At 42.7% G+C, this 19,337-nt stretch overlaps 1 protein-coding gene and 1 long non-coding RNA gene across 51 annotated transcripts in view; one reads left to right on the top strand and one right to left on the bottom strand.

The window, feature by feature from the left end:
* LOC146349615 (uncharacterized) overlaps positions 1–10,835 on the top strand; it is a 121,560-nt gene extending 110,725 nt beyond the window's left edge. Inside the window, exon 4 of the long non-coding RNA XR_014789035.1 lies at positions 10,415–10,835. This is a non-coding gene — a long non-coding RNA (uncharacterized LOC146349615). The remainder of the gene's footprint in view (positions 1–10,414) is intronic.
* The window catches only part of ZBTB20 (zinc finger and BTB domain containing 20), an 809,278-nt gene that overhangs the window by 94,697 nt on the left and 695,244 nt on the right, over positions 1–19,337 (bottom strand). For 44 of the 50 annotated variants that reach the window (XR_014789034.1, XR_014789033.1, XM_084843086.1 and 41 more), the window contains one exon: positions 2,300–2,466. The exons of the other annotated variants lie outside the window; for them this stretch is intronic. The gene's annotated coding sequence lies outside the window, so the exon portion shown is untranslated. The remainder of the gene's footprint in view (positions 1–2,299; positions 2,467–19,337) is intronic. 50 annotated transcript variants of the gene reach the window in all.

The following is a 19,337-nucleotide window of genomic DNA, read 5'->3' as shown; positions in this document are numbered from 1 at the left end:
ATTTAAAACAGCAAAGCTTAGAAAGTTTAGAAAGCTAAAATGCTAAAATGCCTGGGAAAATAAAAAGGTCTTCACCTGGCGCTGAAAGGAATACAATGTAGGTGCCAGGCGAACCTCACTAGGGAGCTCATTCCAGAGCCGGGGTGCCACAGCAGAAAAAGCCCTCCTCCTAGTAGCCACCCACCTCATTTCCTTTGGCAGGGGCTCACGGAAAAGGGGTGTTGAGGATGATCTTAAGGTCTGGGCAGGCACATATGGGAGGAGGCGATCCTTCAGATAACCTGGCCCCACGCCGTTAAGGGCTTTAAATGTTAATATCAGCACTTTGAATCGGGCCCGGAAATGGACTGGCAGCCAGTGCAGCTGAAAAAGTACTGGCGTAATATGAGCTTGCAGGCCAGTCCCTGTTAACAATCTTGCTGCCCTATTTTGGACCAGCTGAAGTTTCCAGACGGTTTGCAAAGGCAGCCCCACATATAACGCATTGTAATCCAGACAAGAAGTTATCAGAGCATGGATAACTGTAGCTAGGCTATCTCTGTCCAGATAAGGGCGTAGTTGGTATACCAGCTTAAGCTGATAAAAAGTGCTCCGTGCCACTGAGTTCACCTGTGCCTCAAGTGACAGTTCTGGATCCAAGAGCACCCCCAAACTACAAACCTGATCCTTTAGGGGGAGTGCAACCCCCTCCAGAACAGGTTGAATATCACCTAGCCGGGCAGACGAACCACCCACTAACAGTACCTCTGTCTTGTCTGGATTGAGTTTCAGTTTATTGGCCCTCATCCAGTCCATTACTGTGCCCAGGCACTGATTCAGAACAGCCAGTGCCTCACCTGGTTTTGATGAGAAAGAGAGGTAGAGCTGGGTGTCATCCGCATATTGATGGCACCTTAGCCCACACCTCTGGATAACCTCCCCCAGCGGTTTCATGTAGATGTTAAACAGCATGGGGGATAAAATAGAGCCCTGTGGAACCCCATGGCACAATTGCCATGGCACAGAGCAATAATCCCCCAGCACCACCTTCTGGAATCAGCCATCCAAGCAGGAGTGGAACCACTGTAGTGCAGTGCCTCCAACTCCCAACCCAGACAACCTATCCAGAAGGACACCATGGTCGATGGTATCAAAAGCTACTGAGAGGTCCAGAAGAATCAACAGGGTCACACTCCCCCTGTCCCTCTCCCAGCAGAGGTCATCCCACAGAGCAACCAAGGCAGTTTCTGTTCCAAAACCAGGCCTGAAGCCCGATTGAAATGGATCTAGAGCTTTTCTAATGAGCTGTAAGCTCTGCTTTCCTTAAATAACTATAATTGGATGTGTTTTGATTATTACAATTTCTGTGCCTGGGGTTAATTCACACCCCCTCCTGTGTCTGCTGGGCTAATGTTGGTGAGAGCTTGAACTATCCTCCAAATAGGGGAAGTCTTATAGAAGGTTTGGATTCCCCTGAATTAATTGGTTCCTTTTGGTTCTTTTTGGCATATACAGGCATTCTCAGAAGCCAATTCAAATAACTGAGATGGTGGCAACAGTTATAACAAGTTTTATAAGGTTTTGGAGGTTCCCATACTCCACTTTGAAGAGAGCTTCCTTCAGAAAATGGAAGTTTTGCCCAAGTAAGGAAAACAAAAGGGAGCACAAGCTTGCACAAAGGCGATGTAAGCAGACAATACGAGATGCAAAAAAGCATTTTAAAGAACACATTGCTAACAATGTCAAGGTCAACAATAAATAATTCTTTAAATGTATCAGAAGCAGGAAACCAGGGAGGCAGTTGGCCCACTGGATAATGGAGTGAAAGGAGTACTGAAGGAGGACAAGGAGATTGTCATCCATCTTCACTGCAGAAGATATAGGACAGATACCTGTGCCTGAACTGATGTTTTCAGAAAGGGAGTCTGAGGAATGGAGGCAAATAGTGGTGACAAAAGATGAAGTATTCAAAGTTATTGATAAACTGAAAGCAAATAAATCACTGGGCCCAGATGGTATCCATCCTAGAGTTCTCAAAGAACTCAAACATGAAATTGCTGATCTTCTAACCAAAATATGCAACGTGTACCAAGATCAGCCTCTATACCAGAGGACTGGAAGATGGCCAACATAACACCAGTTTTCAAAAAGGGATCCAGGGGGGAACTCAGGAAATTACAGGCTGGTTAACTTAACATCTGTTCCTGGTAAATTGGTTGAAGGCATTATTCAATATAAAATTAGTAAGCACATAGAAGGACAAGCCCTGCTGAAAAAGAATCAACACGGCTTCCGCAAAGGTAAGTCATGTCTCACTAACCTTTTAGAGTTCTTTGAGAGTGTCAATAAACATGTAGACAGGGGTGATCCGGTAGATATTGTTTACTTGGACTTCCAAAAGCCTTTTGACAAAGTCCCTCACCGAAGACTCCGGAGCAAACTTAGCAGTCATGGAATAAGAGGACAGGTCCTCTTATGGATCAGTAACTGGTTAAAGAACAAAGCAGAGAGTAGGAATAAATAGTACATTCTCCCAAAGGAGGGAAGTAAATAGTGGGGTCCCACAGGGATCTGTATTAGGACCAATGCTTTTCAAGCTGTTCATAAATGACCTGGAATTAGGAGTGAGAAGTGAAGTGGCCAGGTTTGTAGATGACACCAAATTATTTAGGGTGGTTAGAACAAAAAGGAATTTGTGAAGAGCTCCAAAAGGATCTCTCCAAACTAGGAGAATGGGCATCTAAATGGAAATGCAGTTCAGTGTAAGCAAGTGTAAAGTGATGCACATTGGGGCAAAGCCCCCAACTTCAAGTATAACCTGATGAGATCTGAGCTAGTGGTGACGGACCAAGAAAGAGATCTTGCGGTTGTGGTGGACAGCTCGTTGAAAATGTCAAGCCTGGCTGCTGTAAAAAAGGCTAACTCCATGTTAGGCATAATTAGAAAAGGAATTGAGAATAAAACTGCCAATATCATACTGTAACCCATACATGGGTTACAAATTTAAATTTTACTAGTAGAAGTGACTTTAGAAGACAGCTTCAATAGCAATATCACAATTATCATAATGTTATCAAGTATTAGCTACATGCTTATGAGTATATTAAGAGATAACTAGTCATTTCAAAGGACACTGAGAATTGCACTCAAAGCCATATTATCTTTTGCTGTTAGGTAAAGTGAGGCTAACGTACAGGGGAAATTTTCAAGGATTTCATTCCTTGAATGTCTTGAGACTAGAGAAAAAACTCTCCAATCTTAGGCAGAGTAACAGATTACTATACAAGTGTAGACTGTTTCATTCTTTCTGGAGTCACTGCTAGGAACAGTACAGAAAAACATTTTGCTCCAGGCTCCACAACTTTTCTTTCCTATATCACTTTTCTTGCTGCATGGATCTTACAGGTTACTCATCCACAAGTTTCAACCAGTTTCATTGTGGGGAAACATGCAAGGGTACTGACTACAGGAAGTGGGCAAATGCACCCTGGACACCTCCCTTGGTGTCTAAATATCTATCAAACAAACAAACAAAATTACCAGCAGCAGAGATTGCTTCAAAGGGAAGTGAGGGCTTCCAGCTGCTGCCACCTTCATTTCTCATGAATGTCTCTGGGCTGCATGTAGGGCTCAGAAAGGTTCTTAAGAACAGAAAATGGCAGGTGGCTGCAGGGATAACTTTCTTTTGAAATGTGCCCAGCCACCAACACCTCCTCTTGGAAAGAGGGGAGGAAGAAATAGGGGCCCTTGTTGCTGATGTCTGGTAAGCTGGGGTGGGGGCTTAGGGACAACAGTAAGGGGCTAGGAGAGCAGCAGTAAGACAGTAGTGGGGTTGGAAAGGCCATCAAGGGACTGGAGGAGCCAGCTGGGACTCACCTGAAGGGTTGGAGTGGGTTGTATGCTTGTATGTTTGAATGGATGGGGGCTGTATGTGTGTGAAAAAGAGACGGAGAGGGAAAGGCTTTAGGGGTGATCCAGAGAAAGGGAGGATCCTGAAAGAGAGTTAGTTTATTTTCATGTACATGCAATAAGAAGCAGAAGAGAGGTGTGTATGCATGATACATACATGGGGGTGGATGGTGTGTGTGTGTGTGTGTGTGTGTGAGAGAGAGAGAGAGAGAGAGAGAGAGGAGAGAGAGTGCATTTGTGTGCATGGCTAGTAATCTGGGGTGTGAGAAAGAGTTTATGGGTGGCTGATCTCAGTTGTGAGAGAAAAAGAGATTGGGGAATGAGCTGGTTGGCAGAAAGCGGGGGGGGGAGAAAAAGTGTTTGCTTTCTGTGAAATAGAAAGGAATGTGGGTTCAAAGGAGTTGTTTTGTGCGTTGCGGCTCAGACTCCACCTGTGCCTTGTATTCAGTCATGGGGCAAGTTATTTTTCCTGGTGACTAGCCACACCCCCTATGGCAGCTATTTTGTGGTAGTGCCCAGGATAGTTTCTCAAATTTCCAAATGTCCCCATGTGCCAAAACGATTGGAGACCATTGCTGTAGAGGTTACAAACATACTTCGCAATTTACAATGGAGAACTAAGTTTGAGGTTCACAGTTACTCTAGGTATCAACACCACTAACAAAACAATGTACAATAAACTAATAAAAGAGTTACTAGTTATTGTGGTTCCATTCTCCCATAGCAGCACAAACTGAAAGAACCACAGTTGTGCTAATTCTGCTCGCAGCTACTTCAGTCTCACTCTACGTAACAAAAGAGGGTGTTAGTTACAGTGTGAAAAGAGCTGACCATAGTTGCAGCTCCTGCAGATAGAGACTCTCCAACAGAACACCACTGTCTGATCCATCGATTTAGTGAGTTTGGAAGACTTCAAGAGATCCAGAATTAGAAGTAATCTCCATTCTCAATAACCTAAGTGCTGCACATGAGAGGCAGAAGGTATCAGGAGAATGGCTGTACTCAACCGACATTGATTTCTCCAAACTTTTGTCTGTGTTTCATTTCAAGGTGGTTACTGTTACAAGTAGCATGAATAATGGCTCTGTTAAAAAACAGAGCTTTAGTTGTCTTACATACCCCCTGGTAACTGAACAACTAATAGCAAGACATTTTCAGGTACAAAATTGGTCTGCCTCCCAGACATTCATATGTGCTGTCTCATATGACTCCCAATGTCTCAGCAAAGGAAGTAATAGTGATCTTTTTATAGCCCCCTCGTACCCCTCTGCAGCAGCTAAGGATAAGACCAGACCATCATTTTCTGAGGATAATGCTTCACCATTTTTAAACAGCTCTCCATCCCCAAAGTGCTTGGAACTTTCTTTAAAACATATTAAACATAAGCTTAACTTGACTTTACAGTTATCTTTAGAATCAAAATATTAATATAGTGCCAAAACTATGAAACAAACATATAAGATTTGGCAATTCTGTAGTTTTTGGATTTTATCACTAAATATGTTGTGATGGTTTGAGGAAGCAAAGTAGGAGAACATTACTGAAATACAAACCTACATATAGATTTCTAAGTGTGTTTAGGATTATTTATAATTAATATTTATATACCATCTTATCTATTAAAAAGCCATCAAGGGCGTGTACAACAATTTGGAACAACAACAAAAAACATTAAAACAAACATTAAAACATTACAGCTACACATTTTTACAGGTTAGTTGTAAAGATGCGTCTATAATCCTTTCTGAAGGGAAAGAGAGTGGGGCCAAACATAGTTCTTGAGGGAGTACATTCCATAGTTTGACAGCAACACAGGAGAAAGCCCTTTCACACCTCTCCTGCAGATCTTAATACCTGGGCAGGTTCACAGAGAGACAGGTGGTTCCTTAGATAGCCAGGTCCAGATAGCCGTTTAGGGCTTCAGGGCGCAATCCTATTCAGACAGGCAGCTGCCTCCGAACTTGGAGGCAACTGCCTATCCAATGCAGGGCAGGAGAAGCATGGAGGGAATCGTTCCCTCTGCACTCCTCCTGGCCTGCGTTTTCAGCTAGACAGCCCATTGTGGCTGTCTAATTGAGGGATGGTGCGCAGGGGAGGAGGCTGCTGTACGACACACTGGATGTGTTGTACAGGCATTTCCACCCTCCCTGCCCCAGAATGCCTCCCGGAATGCCCCCTTTTGGCCGCTCCACACTCCTCTTGAGAGTGCGGAGGATGGGGCTGTTCTGTGCTGCCTCCGAGGCAGCGCAGAAGTGGGGGAGGTCAGTTCTCTGGGAACTGACCTTGGAGCACAGGCTCTGAGGTCAGTTCCCAGAAAACAAGATATCCTATGGCTGTCTAGCCACTGTCTAGCGGCCATAGGATTGCTCCCTTAAAGGTTAAAACCGATACCGTGAATTGCACCCAGAAAGCAATTGGTAACCAGTGCATGTCTTTTTAGGGCAGGTATAATATGGTCCCAATACTGTGTATCAGTTAGCAGCCTAGCTGCCACATTTTGCACCAACTGAAGACACTCTTCAGGGGTAGCCTTAGCTAAGGATTGCCTCAGCTTCAATCTTATGCAAACCTATTTGGGAGTAAGCCCCACTCTGTTCAATGAGACTTAACTGCGAATAAATGTGCATAGGATTCCACTGTCAATCTCTAAAATCAAGTGCAGAACGTTTGATAATATTACTGTTTTGTTCCAGTTGTTTCTTCCATACACTACTATGCACATTCATTTTGTTGAATAGTTCTCTGGGGACACATACCCTTTGTCTATACACCATAGTTTCTCTCTGTACCTAATATCCCAGCATCAGACATCATGCAGTTAAAGAGGCATCCTTTCCCCATTACTACAATTCTCAAAATATGCAGTTATTCTGTTCTAATTACTATTTTTAAAATGTTCCCCAAAATGGGAACATGAACATAGCTTCCCTGTCACACGATAATGCCATCATATTCTGACCATGTGTTCTTAGAGCTGGGGAAATTTTAATGAAGCCCACAAGTTTCTCAATGGTAGCATTCTAATTAATTGTATTAGATAGTTACAAGACAGGAGGTACTCCAGTTTGACTACAGCTCTGCACTTTAGGATATGTACATAATCTTTGGGATTTCTTTTTATTACTTCATTTGTGATTTCTGCAAATAGTCTTCAAAACTGCACAGCAATGAGTCAAGACAAAAATCTGGATGTAAATTTGCAAGGACGATTGAACTGGCTTCAAGTAGACGAGAAACATCAATGCATCTGGAAAATGGAACTTGCAACTTGCTGTGCTTTACCATCTGGTGTCAAGAACATATTCTACTTGTACTTATTTTCATGACTTATGGAACTCCCAAGTACACAGCTTCCTGTACTATGTTTTTGACCACTTGAAATGACACATTGCAAAGTAAACCAGCTAAATATGCACAACTGTGCCTCACTCCAGATGACAGCATGTATTATATAACTGCAATTCCTTACACAAAGACTCTTAACTTAAAAGATAATGGCACAATGTTTACCCAGGGGTAAATACCCTCTGTGTTTGACACTTGGGAGCAAGGGTTTTGGATAGTTTTGTCTCAATTCTAACATTCTGTAGCCAGGGAAAGAGGGAAGGAAATATAATTAAAACAATATGACTGCTATATATTACAACATAAATTTTAATTGAGGTGAATGTGAGCCTTATTGCTTCAAGAACTTATTTAAAAAAAACTAGTTTAAATATTGATTTAAAATAAAACAAGATCTTCTATATGGGGACTTGCTTGTGCTGGTTTTGTTACTCTAGTTATGTAGAGTAAGTGGTCCATGGACTGGTATAGAGGAGGAGTAAACTTAATGAATCAGTGCTCTTTTATTTAAATAAATATAAATGAAGGATCAGGTCACATATTGCACTCCCACTTCCAAATGAATTCACCAGTTTAGGTCAAAGCCGAGTAATATGGACAAAGCATGACAAAATGCTAGCACTGGGAACTGTTGTCCAGAATAGAATAGAACAGAACAGAACAGAATAGAATAGAATAGAATGCTAGTGTAGCTTAAGAATTCTGCATATGGAAAGGTCTATTTGGCTTTTTCTGATGGACTGTTGCAAGTTTAAAGAACAATTGTTTTATAAGGAAGATTGAGAAATAAATACAGGTTGTTATTGCTTTAAAAAAAATGAAGCTGTCCTGATCTAAGGAGCTGCAGGAGTGCAACACAAATAGCCCCCTTTGCCACACAAGAGAAACATGATATTAATAGAATGGATATAGTCACAGATAAAGACAAGTCTTTAGGATCCAAATAGCAGTTCGAGATTAGGTTAAAAAGAAATATAAGGCCTTTTTCACACTTGAGGGCTAAATTGGAACCAAGCTAGTATAAAAGCTACACTGGCTAGAATGTACATTCAATTCTCATCTGCATTTTATCCCATATGAATAACATTCACACAAGGCAAAAATAGCAGAAGAAAGCAAGAGAGAGCCATATATGCAGGCTTTACTATCAAATGTGAAAAATATAGTATTTTAAAATATAGCCAGTACTTCAGATTTCCAGACAAAAGGGTACTTTTTCCTCCTCCATAGTTAATTGGATTTTCATTTTTTTCTCACATTTGAAGCTCTAGATTATTACTTAAAAATTATTCCATATTTATGGAACAGGCACATCCTAAGGCAGGGGTTCAGAACAGTTTTGTGGGGGGCAGATTTCTCCACAACAGGTCCACCATGGGCTGGATGAACCCTCTTTTTTCTTCCAGGCTGAGGGGCAATGGGGCTCACCCATGTGGGGAAGAGTTGCCTATCTTCCCAACACAGGTGAGTCCTGCTTCTTCCATACTCCGCTGCTATCTCCAATATGAGACAGCAACAGGGATGAGGGACGGTGCGTGTTGGGAGAGAGCAGCCACTCTTCCCTGTGCAGGAGAGACCCAACGCTCAGGCTGCCCCTCATCCCCACTGCTATCTCCGATCTAAGATCAGAGAGATCAGCAGAGGTTTTGTCACAGGCACAAGCTAGTAAAAGGATGCTCCCTGAGGGGATTCCTCCAGGGGTCTTAGCTTGCAGACTAAGCAGCGACCCTGGAGAAACCACAAGAGGCTGCATGGGCCAGATTGGGGTGTCCTATGGACTGGATTAATCCAGCAGGCTGGAGGTTCTGCACCCCTGTTCTAAGGCATAAAAGATTAAAGTTGCTCTAGTGTGATACAGAATCATAGCTGAAATCAACCAAGGCCTTGCACACAGCTTACTAAGTTTTTCTGAGGAAAAAAAGTATGTTCTGAACTTTTCATTCAGTTATAAATGACATTGAGATTTCATTCTGTCTAGCTGGTCGAACTTTAATCCTAATCCAGTGGTAGACAGAAAGCTTGTTGCAGTCCACTAGCATCCCACTGGACAATTTTGATTAGACCTCTGAGCCACTCAAGTTGTTGGGATTCTTACAAATAATGTTGGACTAGGTGGATCTTGCTCTGATATGGCAAGTCATTTCTTATGTTCTTAAGCAATAGTCATCTCAGGATCAGTTTATGTGGATTACCTATGCTTTAATTCAGGGTTGCATACACAGGGGACAAATCCAGCTTTACTAGGGTCCCTACCTGGTGCTCCCCAGAAGGCCAAGCCACTTTCCCCCCAACTGCTTATCCTTTGGTGGTTTCCTAACTTTTGTGCAGTTTTTCCCCCCATTTTAAAATGTTGCCTTTCCTAAGGCTTAGTTACTGGCAGAAAGAGCTTCAAACTAAAATATGCTGGTATTGGGGGTGGGGGTTAGTATTTTTGGCCCTGCCCCTTTTGCCTTTGGGTCAGATCACCACAGGAAAGCAGCCCCCAAGAACTTCTCCAGAATGTAATTCAGCCTCAGGCTGGAAGAGGTTCTGAACCTTTGCCTTCATTCTTAAGAAATCCTGAGTATGTATCCTTGCCTTGTATACTTAAAACATGGGGATGACCCTTGGGGTTGTTAGTAAAAAAGAAAAGAGTAGAATGCACAATACTGAAGTAAGACCATCCCTTTTCTAATATATATCAAGCAGTAAACTCATAGAATAAGGACTACATTTGCTTCTCAGTTACTTGGGCACATTACTGATTGATTTCAGTAGGAACTGTATCCATGCAAATGTAAGATGAATTTGGCCCTCTTTCTTTTCTAAGGAAAACTGATGTTCAAATAATTCTCTCACATCTCTGTTTGCACTGTTGCAGCCTGGATACATTGATTTGTGTCTCATAAGTTGAAATTTCCTTTGCTGGTTACAAATCAATGTCATATGCTATACATTCTCCCCCGTTTTCATACTGTGAGGAACACAACGAGTACTAAAAATTTGGCTGTTCGTTTGTTTTGGAAATGCAAACTTTTTTCAACAGCCTTACATGAAAGACCACTAGAATTCTATCCAGCCCTTGGAAAACAGGAAGCATCCTTGCATTTTGAATTAATGACATTATTTATAGGATAAGCACCTTTATAAATGCCAAATCCTACAATTCCCTTGTTAACTGATATATTCTCCTCTCTTTCAGATATGAGAAGTCTTCTTATTGCAGCTACTGTGATTTCAGTCAAATTTTCTTCAAAGTGCAGTTTAGAAAAACAGAGATGGCAAAGCCTTGAAACTACAGTAGAACTGGGCAGAAATACAGGCATCTTGTCATGGGAAAAAGCTTCTTCTGTCAGTAATCAGATAGTGGGGATCTTTCTGTTCTGGGTAGGAAACTATAATACAACCTAAAATTCTACTACAAAAGAGTGAACATAAAAAAGGAGAATGATCAGTCAACCTGATTTCTATTTTTCATTTTTATCCATTTCTATTTTCATTTAATACTACAAAATTATGTGAGTGTTCTAAAGTGCTGCTACTGTTGTCAGAACCGCCTTTCTTTCAACAACAACATACAGCCCTTTAAATAAAGACAACTGAAAATAAATGTAACATAACTTAAAAGAAAATCAAAGTCTGTTATTATTGTTACGAAACACCACATGTAAAAATAAAAACCAAATACCAACAATTAGTTAAAAAATGTTCTTCCTGCATGGCCAGGGGAAACATAATGCATCTCTCTGTGACTACTTCCCCCTATGAAAAGCAACTGGGTCTCTCCTTATCTGTATGTAAGTTGTCTTCCTCAACTTGTTAGGTGTAATTCCAGAATAGAGGATATCCCCCTTAGCCCAGTTGGAGCCAGAAGAATGCTAAAGGTTTCCAGAGACTGTCCCCTTGCCTCCTGCAACTTCCAGCTGAATCTCCCCCAAGCAGTAAACTCTGTTGTTGTTCAGTCGTGTCCGACTCTTCGTGACCCCATGGACCATAGCACGCCAGGCCTTCCTGTCCTGCGCTCTCTCCCGGAGTGTGCTCAAGTTCATATTCATTGCATCGGTGATGCTATCTAGCCATCTCATCCTCTGCCATCCCCTTCTCCTTTTGCCTTCAGTCTTTCCCAGCATCAGGGTCTTTTCCAGAGAGTTTTCTCTTCGCATTAGGTGGCCAAAATATTTGAGCTTCAGCTTCAGTATCTGTCCTTCCAATGAGCACTCAGGGTTGATTTCCTTTAGGATGGACTGATTTGACCTCCTTGCAGTCCAGGGGACTCGTAACAGTCTTCTCCAGCACCACAGTTCGAAAGCATCAATTCTTCGGCGCTCAGCCTTCCTTATAGTCCAGCTCTCACAGCCATACGTTACTACTGGGAAAACCATAGCTTTGATTAGATGGACCTTTGTCGGCAAGGTGATGTCTCTGCTTCTTACTATGCTGTCTAGGTTTGCCATAGCTTTCCTCCCAAGGAGCAAGCGTCTTTTAATTTCATGGCTACAGTCACCGTCTGCGGTGATCTTGGAGCCCAAGAAAGTAAAATCTGTCACTGCTTCCATTTCTTCCCCTTCTATATGCCAAGAAGTGATGGGGCCAGATGCCATGATCTTTGTTTTCTTTTCTTAATGTTGAGTTTCAAACCAGCTTTTGCACTCTCCTCTTTCACCCTCAACAAGAGGCTCTTTAGATCCTCTTCGCTTTCTGCCATTAGGGTGGTATCGTCTGCATATCAGAGGTTGTTGATAATTCTCCCAGCTATCTTTATTCCGACCTGTGATTCATCCAACCCGGTGTTTCTCATGATGTACTCTGCATATAAGTTAAATAAGCAGGGTGACAATATGCAGCCTTGTCGTACTCCTTTCCCAATTTGGAATCACTCAGTTGTTCCATGTCTGGTTCTTACTGTTGCTTCTTGACCCTCGTACAGGTTTCTCAGGAGACAGGTAAGGTGGTCTGATACTCCCATCACTTTAAGAATTTGCCACAGTTTGTTGTGATCCACATAATCAAAGGCTTTAGCGTAGTCAATGAAGCAGAAATAGACGTTTTTCTGGAATTCTCTTGCTTTCTTGATCCAGCGAATGTTGGCGATTTGATCTCTAGTTCCTCTGCCTGTTGGAAACCCAGCTTGTACTTCTGGTAGTTCTCGGTTCGCATGCTGCTGAAGCCTAGCTTGTAGGATTTCGAGCATCACCTTGCTGGCATGTGAAATGAGCGCAATTGTGCGGTAGTTTGAACACTCTTTGGCGTTGCCCTTCTTTGGAATTGGAATGTAAACTAACCTTTTCCAGTCTCGCGGCCATTGTTGAGTGTTCCAAATTTGTTGGCATATTGAATGCAGCACTTTAACAGCATCATCTTTTAGGATTTTAAATAGCTCAGCTGGAAGACTGTCATCTCCACTAGCTTTGTTGTTAGTAATGCTTCCTAAGGCCCACTTGACTTCACTCTTGAGGATGTCCGGCTCAAGTTCAGTGACCGCACTATCATGGCTATCAGGGACATTCAGATCTTTCCTGTATAGTTCTTCTGTGTATTCTTGCCACCTCTTCTGAATCTCATCTGCTTCTGTTAGGTCCCTGCCTTCTTTGTCCTTTATCATGCCCATCTTTGCACAAAACGTTCCCTTGAGATCTCCAATTTTCTTGAAGAGATCTCTAGTCTTTCCCATTCTGTTGTTTTCCTCGATTTCTTTGCATTGTTCATTTAAGAAGGCCTTCTTGTCTCTCCTTGCTATTCTCTGGAACTCTGCATTCAGTTGGCTATATCTTCCCCTTTCTCCCTTGCTTTTTGCTTCCCTTCTTTCGTCAGCTACTTGTAAAGCCTCATCAGACAGCCACTTGGCTTTCTTGCATTTCTTTTTGTTTGGGATGGATTTCATTGCTGCCTCCTGAACAATGTTACGGACCTCCGTCCATAGTTCCTCAGGCACTCTGTCTATCAGGTCTAATCCCTTAAATCTATTCCTCACCTCCACTGTATATTCATAAAGGATATGATTTAGGTCATACCTGAATGGTTTAGTGGTTTTCCCTACGTTCTTCAATTTCAGCCGAAATTTTGCAATAAGAAGCTCATGATCTGAGCCACAGTCAGCTCCAGGTCTTGTTTTTACTGATTGTATAGAGCTTCTCCATCTTTGGCTGCAAAGGACATAATCAATCTGATATCGATACTGACCATCTGGTAATGTCCATGTGTAGAGTCTCCTCTTGTGCTGTTGGAAAAGAGTGTTTGCTATGATCAGCGTGTTCTCTTGGCAAAACTCTATTAGCTTTTGTCCTGCTTCATTTTGTACACAAAGGCCATGCCTGCCTGTTATCCCGGTGATTTCTTGACTTCCTACTTTAGCATTCCAATCCCCTATGATGAAAAGGAGATCTTTTTTTGGTGTTAGTTCTAGAAGGCGTTGTAAGTCTTCATAGAACCGATCAACCTCAGCTTCTTCGGCATCAGTGGTTGGGGCATAGACTTGAATTACTGTGATGTTGAATGGTTTGCCTTGGATTCGTACTGAGATCATTCTATCGTTTTTAAGATTGTACCCCAGGACTGCTTTTCCCACCCTTTTGTTGACTATGAGTGCTACTCCATTTCTTCTAAGGGATTCTTGCCCACAGTAGTAGATATGATGGTCACCTGAAGTAAATTCGCCCATGCTTGTCCATTTTTGTTCTCTGATTCCCAAGATGTCGATGTTCAATCTTGCCATCTCATGTTTGACCACCTCCAGCTTACCTTGATTCATTGATCTGACATTCCAGGTTCCTAAACAATGTTGTTCTTTACAGCATCGGATTTTCTTTTCACCACCAGACACATCCACAGCTGAGTGTCCTTTTGGCTTTGGCCCAGCCGCTTCACTCTTTCTGGCGCTACTTGGAAATTCCCTCTGCTCTTCCCCAGTAGTATATTGGACACCTTCCGACCTGAGGAGCTCATCTTCTGGTGTCATATCTTTTAGCCTTGTGATACGTTCCATGGGGTTTTCTTGGCAAGAATACTCTAGTGGGTTGCCATTTCCTTCTCCAGTGGACCACATTTTGTCAGAACTCTCTGCCATGACCTGTCCGTCTTGGGTGGCCCTGCACGGCATAGCTTATGGCTTCACTGAGTTATGCAAGCCCCTTCGCCACAACAAGGCAGTGATCCATGAAGGGGTGTAAACTCTACAGGCACACAATCAACCTGTAACTTGGGGGAAATGCGGGAACAGATTAATAACCATAACACTAATGTTGGCAAAAGGGAGCCCTTTGCCCTCTGATGAGCCCCCGTTCCCCAAAGTAAATATGCTTGGAAGAAAAAACAAACTAAGCAATAAATTAAACCAACAACTAAAGAACTAAAATTCTGCATCCCAAACAGGAATATTCTTAAAGAGGAATATCTAATTTGGCATTATCCCCCAAGTTAGTTATATCTGTTTGGGAAGAAGTGGCATCTGAAGAGAGGACAATTCACAGACAGGCACCCAGTTGGCTTTCTCCCAGATGTCATGGGCAACTCCAGTAAATTCCCAAGCCAGGGGGTTGCACAGGTTAGGAATATGTGCAGTGGCAGCTGGTGCCCATTGGGGCTGGTGGGGCAAAGGGCAGGGCAGATGTTCAATATTCTACTGAGATTGTCAGAGGAGGGCAGTAGAAGATCATGTATGGCAATTGGCAGCTGCCTGCTATGCACTGGAGCAAATGGTCCTGGTTGTGGTGGTATTTCTCTTCCACAAGTGGGTGGGGAAGAAGCGGAGGGTCACCACCCCATTCACCCCAAATATAGAGCCATCTCTGAATATGTGATACCTCTCTCTAATTTTGTGGATGTTTCCACCTTCCCACATGCTGGCATTATATGTGTATATGACACTTATCCACCAAAAATGGATATACTATTTTCACATTGCAGTGTCTGTTGATACCAGTTCCGTATAACACAATGAAAGTTCTGATCAACTCATCAGGTAGATGAGTATATCCAAACATGGCAATTTTGAACTGCCATGTAGAATCCTGATAATCAAATCTTTAGAAGGAAGAACATTAGAGGCTTGGTAGTCCTCATACAGAGACTAGTCCTGCATAGAATACCTGTCCTTATAAATGAGGGTATGAAGTAGGGAATGATGAGTGCCATATGTGTGCAGAGTCTGAATCTGAAACTAGAATTTTAATGCAGAAAGAAACATGGTTGCTTTTCTTTTAATAAAAGACAAGCCATTTTTAAACTCTCAGTTTATCACCAAAATGTCTCAACTGGTCCAGCATACTGTGAATTGCACTTCTCAGTAAGAGTCCTATGAAATGCCCAAAGAAACACCCATTTTTAAAGTCCAGAATGTCAAATTAATGTTCCATTAAATTGGACAGATTGCACCCATGGTTTTGTATTGACTCTGTTCATAGGTCTCCTTTTGACACACTTTTGATCCACTTTTCCCCACCTAGAGTGCTTTTCATGATCCAAAGATATTTTCTACCTGAATAGAGAACAATTTCACCTTCTTCTCACCTCCCAGAACAGTACTCCAGAGTCAGTCAAATCACACACAGATCTCATCCTGCATTGCTGCTCCCCTATCTGTCAAGTTTCAGATCTTCTGTATTGACCAGAATTAGCTAAAGGTAGATTTTGTTTTAGCTGAATTGCTATTAAGTGAGCATTTTCTCAAGCCCAGCAAGCCACCTGTTTCTGGGGGTATAATACGGTCAGAACCAGAAATATTGGAACAAGGATAAGTGTTTTGGCAGTTGGCCTCTGTACACCACCACATTGAAGTTGAAAGGAAACACATCCAGATGGGAGCGAAGTCAGGGCTTTTGGCTGTAATTCAAGCGGTTTGACAAAAGTGGGGCACTAACCATTCAGAAAGTACAGCCAGTGGCATAAACCCTCCCACCATCATTGGGGGCTCATACGTAATGGAACAAACCAACATCATTTCAAACTTAAGGATCGTTTTTAATACCTGGATGAAAATCCTTTGCAGTCAATGACTGCCTGAAGTCTGGAACCCATGGACATGACCAAATGCTGACTTTCCTCCCTCGAGATGCTTTGCCAGGCCTTTACTGCAGCTGCCTTCAGCTGCTGCTTGTTTGTGGGTCTTTCTGCCCTCAGTCTTGTCTTCAGTAAGTGAAAAGCATACTCTATTGGGTTGAGATGAGGTGACTGACTTGGCCATTGAAGAACATCCCACTTCTTTGCCTTGAGAAACTCTGGGGTAGCTTTTGCTGTATGTTTTGGGTCATTATCCATCTGCAATATGAAGCAGCATCCTATCAGTTTGGCAGCATTCGGCTGAATCTGAGCAGAAAGTATAGCCCAATACACTTCAGAATTTGTCCTGCTGCTTTTATCAGCAGTCAGATCATCAATAAACACCAGTGACCCAGTTCCATTGGCAGCCATACATGCCCATGCCATAGCACTGCCTCCACCATGTTTGACAGGTGATGTGGTATGCTTTGGATCATGAGCTGTTCCTTTCCTTCTCCATACTTTTCTCTTCCCATCATTCTGGCACAAGTTAATCTTGGTTTCATCAGTCCAAAGAATCTTATTCCAGAACTGGGCAGGCTTTTTTAGGTGTTTGCTGGCAAAGGCTAATCTGGCCTTTTGGGTCTTGAGCGTTACCAGTGGTTTGCACCTTGTTGTGAAGCCTCTGTATTTACATTCATAAAGCCATCTCTTGACTGTAGATGTTGACAATGACATGCCTACCTCCGCAAGAGCATTCTTGGCCTGGCTAGATGTTGTGAAAGGGTTCCTGTTCACCATGAGCAGAATTCTGAGGTCATCCACTTCAGTTGTCTTCCGTGGTCTTCCAGGCCTTTTGCTGTTGCTGAGCTTGCCAGTTAATTCCTTCTTTATCAGGATGTTCCAAAGTGTTGTATTGGCCACTCCCACTGTTTTTGCTATCTCTCTGATGAGTTTATGTTGTTTCCTCAGCCTAATGATGGCCTCCTTCACTTGCATGGGCACCTCTTTGGACCTCATGTTGGGAGTTCCAGTGAACAGCTACCAAATGCAAATGTAACACTCAGAACCACCTCCAGGCCTTTTCTCTACTTGATTGGTCATGGGGCACCCAGGAAACAGGCCCCACCTGGCCATGCAGCTGTTTGTCAGCCATTCATTCCATTACTTATCGGGTTGGACTCGATGGTCTTATAGGCCCCTTCCAACCCTACTATTCTATGATCCCTTCCACTCATGTGGAAGTTTGAAATGATGTTGGTTTGTTCCATTACTTATGAGCCGATGGGTGTATGCCACTGGCTGTACTTCCTGAATGGTTAGTGCCCCACTTTTGTCAATCCCCTTGAATTACAGCTGAAAGTCCTGACTTCGCTCCCATCTGGGTGTGTTTCCTTTCAACTTCAATGTGGTCGTGTATAGAGGCCAACTGCCAAAATAGTTATCCTTGTTCCAATATTTCTGGCCCTGACTGTATGTAGCTAAATTTGTAGTCAGATTTTGCTACTTAGCATGTAACTTCTGGTAAATATAGAAATGACTAGCTTCTCAACTTGCCTTATACATTTTTGCAGTCATTTGGATCCACAAAGAGTGGATGAATTAAAGGTGTGGTGCTGCAGATCTACTATGGGACAGAGTTCCTCTGCTTTAATATTTGCACATAACGATGTTTTGCTGGTGTAGTTTTTCACATGATTAGGCTGTAATGGTGAGAATCCCAAACAGAAACTCAAAAAGCAAAAAACAAACAAACAAAAAACTTCAAGTTACTGTTCAATGTGAGCAATTAGCAACAAAGATTAATATTTGCTGGGAGAGAGTTCTGCATTGAAGAGACTAGTAGTCTGTTCACATGCTAACATAAAGCATGATCACAAAAAAAAGAATAATTCACACGGGAACTTTAATTGATTCTAGTTATATGCAGCTGGATATCTTAGTGTATGTACTTTTTGTATCTGCAAGGCTTTAAGAAGAAGGTAGACACAGGTAGGTATCTAGGATCTTGGCCGTTTAGTTGATGATGGTATTAGTAACATATGTATATCTGGTATGATGTATCAATAATTTCAATTTTGTAAACTTATTTAGCGTGAAATTACAGGTATTGACCTATACAAAAATTATTGGATATTTATTACAGAATTAATAGCTGGGTAGCCGGCCAGATGGGTGGCTAACAAATGAAATAAATAAAAAAATAAAATTAGGAATGTAGTTTCATAATTGCACACATTTTCTCTGGACATACGTAGGCACACAGGAAGATCCCTAACTGCTATTCTATTAATCTCAAGTCATAGTCCAAAAAGGTCCACTGTTTATTTATTTATTAAATTTATTAATCGCCCATCTGGCTGGTCACCCAGCCACTCTGGGTGATGTACAACAAAAACAATTTAAAACAATAAAATACTACATTAAAAACATATTTCTAAAAATACCCCACCCCACCCCAAATGCCTGCCTGAACAACCATGTTTTTAATGCATGGCGGAAGCTCATTAAAGAGGGGGCATGGCAGAGTTCCCTAGGGAGGGAGTTCCACAGAGTGGGGGCCACCACAGAAAAGGCCCTCTCCCTTGTCCTCACCAGCCTAGCTGTCCTGGCTGATGGGACAGAGAGAAGGCCATCTGAGGCTGATCTTGTTGAGCGGCCTGTCTGGTGTTGCTGGAGGCACTCCTTGAGATAGGCTGGGCTAGAACCGTACAGGGTTTTAAAGGTCAAAACCAACACCTTGAATTTGGCCCGGAAAACAACTGGTAACCAGTGCAACTCCTTCAGCACTGGAGTGATGTGATCTCGACGGTGGCTGCCTTTAATCAGGCGAGCCACTGCGTTCTGGACCAGCTGCAGCTTCCGAACTGTATTCAAGGGTAACACCATGTAGAGCACATTACAGTAGTTTAGACAAGAGGAGACCAGGGCATGTAATACCAATGGGAGCAGGTGGTCGGGAAGGTAGGGGCGCAGGCGCCGTATCAGATGGAGTTGGTACAGCACTGTCCGGCTCACAGCTGACACCTGAGCCTCCATGGACAGCTGGGAGGCCAAAATTACCACCAGGCTGCAGACCTGGTCTTTCAAGGGTAGCTGTACCCCGTTCAACACCAGGTCAACATTCCCTAACCTCCTCTTGTCTCCCACCA

This window comes from Heloderma suspectum, chromosome 3 (assembly GCF_057233095.1).
Source record: "Heloderma suspectum isolate Gila_16-S chromosome 3, 16-S_ref, whole genome shotgun sequence".
Lineage (NCBI taxonomy): Eukaryota > Metazoa > Chordata > Lepidosauria > Squamata > Helodermatidae > Heloderma > Heloderma suspectum.
This window is presented reverse-complemented; position numbering and strand designations above follow the sequence as displayed.